We start from the raw sequence: 6268 nt of genomic DNA on the forward strand, positions 1-6268 counted from the left end.
ATATATATATATATATATGTTTTCAACTAGATATTTCAACATCAAAATATATTATTTAAAACATTCCTTGTAGTTTTTAACCAAAAAAATTCACGAAAAATGTGAAAATATGTGAATATATATGAATCATTTAAAATTTCACAATAACGAAATAAATTTTATATTTAGTAATATGGAATAAACATTACCATATTGTCCCTAAACCAAATTAAAATATAATCTCTGTGAAAAAGAATAGTAACATTAATTAAATATCCTCTTTATATATGTAAATATAAAATTTATCAGAAAATCTTCTATTACACATTAATTCTTTTGTTATAGCAATATAAATTGTATTAGTTATTACAAATTATTGCAAATGTATTAATATTCTTTTACACTCTTCAGTTATAATATTGTGAATTCTCATAGTTATTACTAGGGGTATCAAGTGGGCGGGATTGGTTGACATTGGAAATATTAAACTGAGTTCAATAGAAATCGTGTTGGGTCTTGACCCCCACAAGTTTACTTTGTGCTCAAATGGGCTAAAAACGGGTTAGGTCTGGCCCATTCAATTTGACTTGATTAATCTCAATAATTTAATATATTTATAGTCAACTTTGATAATCACAATCTGAATTCATGCTCAAGAATTTTTTGTTAAAAATTTAATAAATGGATAGATAGATCCTAAAAGATGTTAAATAGATAATAAATTTTATCTTCAATATAGGAACATATCTTAATAAAAAGTTTTAAAACGGTTTAAAATCGGATACTAAATTGGGATCTATTGAGAATTCTCTTCAAATAGGTTAAGCTTGAATGAGTTGAGAATGAACCCAATTCAAATTATCTCGAACCCAACCCTTAAAATTGTGGGCTGGTTAGGCGGGTTACCTATGTTTGGGTTTACTTTTGACACCCCTAGTTATTAGATTAATTATTTCTATCTTTCATCTTTTATTATATTAACCTTTGACCAATAATTTTTCTTATTATTATACCGCCCCTATATAAGAGATAACACGTTCCGTTTATTTTTCCTTGGACGAATCACTTGGTTAAATAAATTTAAAATTGTTTACAAGTATATGATATATATATTTTTTTGGGGTGTAAGATAAACTTGTCAATATATATATGATTTTGAAGATAAAATCTATTCTTGAATTTTAGGTTTAAGTCATTTGGGAAAAAAAGGAAAGGAAACCTTGCTCTTTTCACTATGGACAGTCAAATAATTATCATTGATTTATAATCACAATAAATCAAGGAGTCAAATATGAGCGCAAATAAAAAGAACCTCATCAATTACGTTATAGCATATAAAATTAAAATTAGTATAAAAAAAAGTTCTAGAAAATGAAATTTAGTTGTTATCAACATGTTCATATGACCCGTGCAAAACACATCTGGTTAGATGACAAGAAAAATAGACAACAAATATCGTCTATAAGATAATATTAGTGACATACGACTAATTACATGATTGAATCTCATCAAACTGAAATAGAATTTTTCATTGACAGTCATCATAAGTTCGTGTAAATAGGAGATATATATATGATGATCCACATTGAACATTCACACAAGAATCTTTAATATTATTTTGTGCAAAACGTTTTGTTTCAATATTCTCTTAAATTTTCTACATAGATAATCACGTACATCGCACGTGTCGAAAACCTAGTATTCAAAAAATAATGAAAAATATTATTCCTAATTTTATGATTAATATTAGTTAAGTATAATTAAATAAGATGAAACATATTTGCAAGTTTACAATAATAATATAGGTTTAGAAAATCAACAGTATGAATAAATCTAAAAAAAAGTTTATAAAAATATAACAGGGGAAATTTTATGGAAATTATCCTTTTGTGTTGCAAATAATAGTAGAATAAAATAAATAAGAGCGGAAAAAATAGATAAATCAGAACAAAGTAAAATATAGTGTAGTATTCAAAGAAACCCAATTAAGATGTAAAGTAACTAGTATAGTGATTTCAGTAGGACTAAATTAAAATTGTGAAATTGTACACCATGTGAAATGTTATTTTATACGTTTAAATGATGAAAATATAAGATGCATCCTCGGCTTCTATGTCATATTATTTGTATTAGCAGGTCTAAATTTACTAAATTCGTTCGATCGTGTGACACCCCTAATTAAGTGTGGTAAAAAAGAAACGGGATGAAACAAGTAATTTTTATCCGCCATCCCTATTTTTGCAAGACACCTACATGGAATGAGCATCTTGTTGTTATGCAAAGTGGAGAACCTTATGGGACAAATAGACAATTCTTGTCATTCATGATTTCTTCTTTATCTCTTTACATGTAAATCTCAAATACAATGACCTTACAATCTATTTCTCATAAACAACCTTCCATTTTAAACGCTTTTCTTGGTTTCTCATCTAGATTCAATTATGATATTTTTTTCTAGCATATTAACTTTAGAGAAGAATACAAAAAATATTTAAAATATCTTGTTTTAATAATAAAGTCCATCGGAGGAGGAACAATTTGACCCGATTAATCTCAATAATATAAGATATTGATATTCAACTTCGATAATCACAATCTGAATTCCTGCTCAAGAATTTTTTGTTAAAAATTTACAAATGGATAGACAGATCCTAAAAGATGTTAAATAGATACTAAATTTTATCTTCAATATAGGAACATATCTTAATAAAAAGTTTTACAATGGTTTGAAATTGGATACTTAATTGGGCTCTATTGAGAATTCTCTTCAAATAAGTTAAGCTTGAATGAGTTGAGAATGAACCTAATTCAAATTATCTTGAACCCAACCCTTAAAATTGTGGGCTGGTTAGGCGGGTTACCTATGTTTGGGTTTACTTTTGACACCCCTAGTTATTAGATTAATTATTTCTATCTTTCATCTTTTATTATATTAACCTTTGAACAATGATTTTTCTTATTATTATACCGCCCCTATATAAGAGATAACACGTTCTTTTTATTTTTCCTTGGACGAATCATGCTTGGATAAATAAATTTAAAATTGTTTACAAGTATATGATATATATTTTTGTTGGGGTGTAAGATAAACTTGTCATTAAATATATGATTTTGAAGATGAAATATATTCTTTAATTTTAGGTTTTAGTCATTTGGGAAAAAAAGGAAAGGAAACCTTGCCCTTTTCACTATGGACAATCAAATAGTTATCTTTGATTTATAATCAGAGTAAATCAAGGAGTCAAATATGAGAGCAAACAAAAAGAACCTCATCAATTACGTTATACCATATAAAATAAAAATTAATATAAAAATATAGTTCTAGATAATGAAATTTAGTTGTTATCCACATGTTCATATGACCCGTGCAAAACACATCTGGTTAGATGACAAGAAAAATAGACAACAAATATCGTCTATTAGATAATATTAGTGACATACGACTAATTACATGATTGAATCTCATCAAATTGAAATAGAATTTTTTATTGACAATCATCATAAGTTCGTGTAAATAGGAGATATATATATGATGATCCACATTCAACATTCAGAGAAGAATCTTTAATATTATTTTGTGCAAAACGTTTTGTTTCAATATTCTTTTAAATTTTCTACATAGATAATCACGTACATCGCACGTGTTGAAAACCTAGTATTCAAAAAATAATGAAAAAAATTATTCCTAATTTTATGATTAATATTAGTTGAGTATAATTAAATAAGATGAAACATATTTACAAGTTTATAATAATAATATAGGTTTAGAAAATCAACAGTATGAATAAATCTAAAAAACAGTTTATAAAATATAACATGGGAAATTTTATGGAAATTATCCTTTTATGTTGCAAATAATAGTAGAATAAAATAAATAAGAGCGAAAAAAATAGATAAATCAGAATAAAGTAAAATATAGTGTAGTATTCAAAGAAACCCAATTCAATATAAAGTAACTAGTATAGTGATTTCAGTAGGACTAAATTAAAATTGTGAAATTGTACACCATGCGAAATGTTATTTTATACGTTTAAATCATGAAAATATAAGATGCATCCTCGGCTTCTATGTCATATTATTTGTATTAGCAGGTCTAAATTTACTAAATTCGTTCGATCGTGTGACACCCCTAATTAAGTGTGGTAAAAAAGAAACGGGATGAAACAAGTAATTTTTTTCCGCCATCCCTATTTTTGCCTGACACCTACATGGAATGAGCACCTTGTTGTTATGCAAAGTGGAGAACCTTATGGGACAAATAGACAATTCTTGTCATTCATGATTTCTTCTTCATCTTTTTACATGTAAATCTCAAATACAATGACCTTACAATCTATTTCTCATAAACAACCTTCCATTTTAAACGTTTTTCTTGGTTTCTCATCTAGATTGAATTATGATATTTTTTTCTAGCATATTAACCCTAGAGAAGAATATAAAAAATATTTAAAAGATCTTGTTTTAATAATAAACTCCATTGGAGGAGGAATAATCTGAATGAAATATAAAAGTAGAAGGAGTAATATTTCATCATTTCTAAAGCTCTTTTTTGCAATATTTTTATTATTATAGAAAACAGAGAAGAATAATGAATGAAAGGGAGGAGGATCTGAGAGTTCCTCTAATCTCTTTCCTGTTATGTCTTTGTGTACTTATTGGTGGAATATTTCTTTTTCTTTACCTATTTGTGCCAAATCTTTCAGAGCCTTGGTTTCCTCCAATAGCATTAATATTGATTGGATTCCCATGGTTACTTTGGCTCCTAACATACATTTACACATGCATAAAGAGATGTTTTGGAGTGAGCAGCAATAATACGGATTCGAATCGCCAAATATCTAGACGAGCATCGACAATGGCAAATTCTAGAATGGCCAGAAATGCTTCAACAACAAATGGATCAAATAATGCTAAAGGAAAACAGGCACAACTTGGATCTGCATCTGTAAACTCCTCTCATTGTAGCAAAAGTGAAGATGCATCTATCACCTCCTCGCAAGAAATTGAAATGCCTTTAACCACATCAGCTCCTTCATGATATATAAACACACACATATGTATGTACGTACACATTCGGTATTTTCCTTCAGACTTATAGCATACTATTTGATAAAAATTCTTATGCTAATAACTTTCTTTATAAATTGAATCTAACCATGGCCTACTAAGGACAAAACTAAGAGCATACCATTTGATCAACATTATATATATTTTTTGTATACAGGAGTTAATGACTATAACCAATGGGGTTCATAGCTTCATTTACCAGTTTAAACATGAATGCTCAATTTTGAGGATCATTCTTACCACGACATCAAGGAGCTTTGCAGATGATAATGGTGAATGTAAGTAGAAAATGCACAAAGAGATTGGCTGTGTTAGTGCATGTAAACATTGAATCGGGGAAAAAGTACAAAATAGCATTGTTGTTCGCTCATTTTCTGGCCTTCTATTTTCTCTCCCCCTCAACTATGTTGTTGAATATATATGTAGCAATTTTTATGTACTAGTGCAACGTTCATTAAGAACATTTTGGTAAGTTCACCGAAACTCATATATCAGTGACGTTAAAGTTGAAATATGGGTACACAATTCAGCAATCAAGAGGCTATGGATTCTTTTTAACCAACCTGAGAAAAAGAGAGCTTTTGCAAAGTATATTTAAAATTCTACTTCATGTTTAGCCCACATTCACATCTTCTTTACACAAATGGCAGAGTTGTAGTGTCAGCATTAAAAAATTGGAGTGATGGCACTTATATATTACTACCAAGACAAGTCAGTCCCAACCCAACAAAATGAAAGAAAAGTGGAACAACAAATCAAGAACTAGATAAAAGTGAAAAATAATTATTCTTTCTGTTTTTACCCAAGTATCTGATTGTCAGGTGTACAAACCTCTAAAACAAAAATCCGGAAATGAAATAATTGCAACGTATCAATGTCTTTGTTTCTCAAATAAAACAAATTATAATATAAAGGAAAACAAGTCTCGTCACGATGACAACTAACTACCTCTCAATAGTCCTTTTATAAGACTCAACATGTAGGAAAAGAAGGACGATCACACAATAACTTGCTCGAAACATACACATGTGTAGAAGCAAGGGGTGACTACCAAGAACACCATACAGAACAGGAATCTTACTAAACAAAGCAACTAGCTAGAAATTAATAATTTATTTGCTCTCAACCGAACATCCTCAAACTACAACCTACACAGATATTATCTCAATCTAGCAATTCTATAATACAGAGCTTAGGAGGCTAAGTTTTCACAATCGAAGAG

At 28.7% G+C, this 6268-nt stretch overlaps 1 long non-coding RNA gene across 2 annotated transcripts; it reads left to right on the forward strand.

Annotated features, from left to right (window-relative positions):
• Positions 1-4171: 4171 nt before the first annotated feature.
• On the forward strand, positions 4172-5558 carry LOC114074479. Of its 2 annotated transcripts, none has more exons than XR_003574892.1 (2): positions 4172-5040; positions 5204-5558. It is a non-coding gene; the product is annotated as an uncharacterized LOC114074479 (long non-coding RNA). The 2 variants fall into 2 exon arrangements; XR_003574893.1 differs by having other exon boundaries at positions 4176-5036.
• Positions 5559-6268: the final 710 nt, after the last annotated feature.

Source organism: Solanum pennellii, chromosome 10, assembly GCF_001406875.1.
Source record: "Solanum pennellii chromosome 10, SPENNV200".
NCBI classification, from domain to species: Eukaryota; Viridiplantae; Streptophyta; class Magnoliopsida; order Solanales; family Solanaceae; genus Solanum; species Solanum pennellii.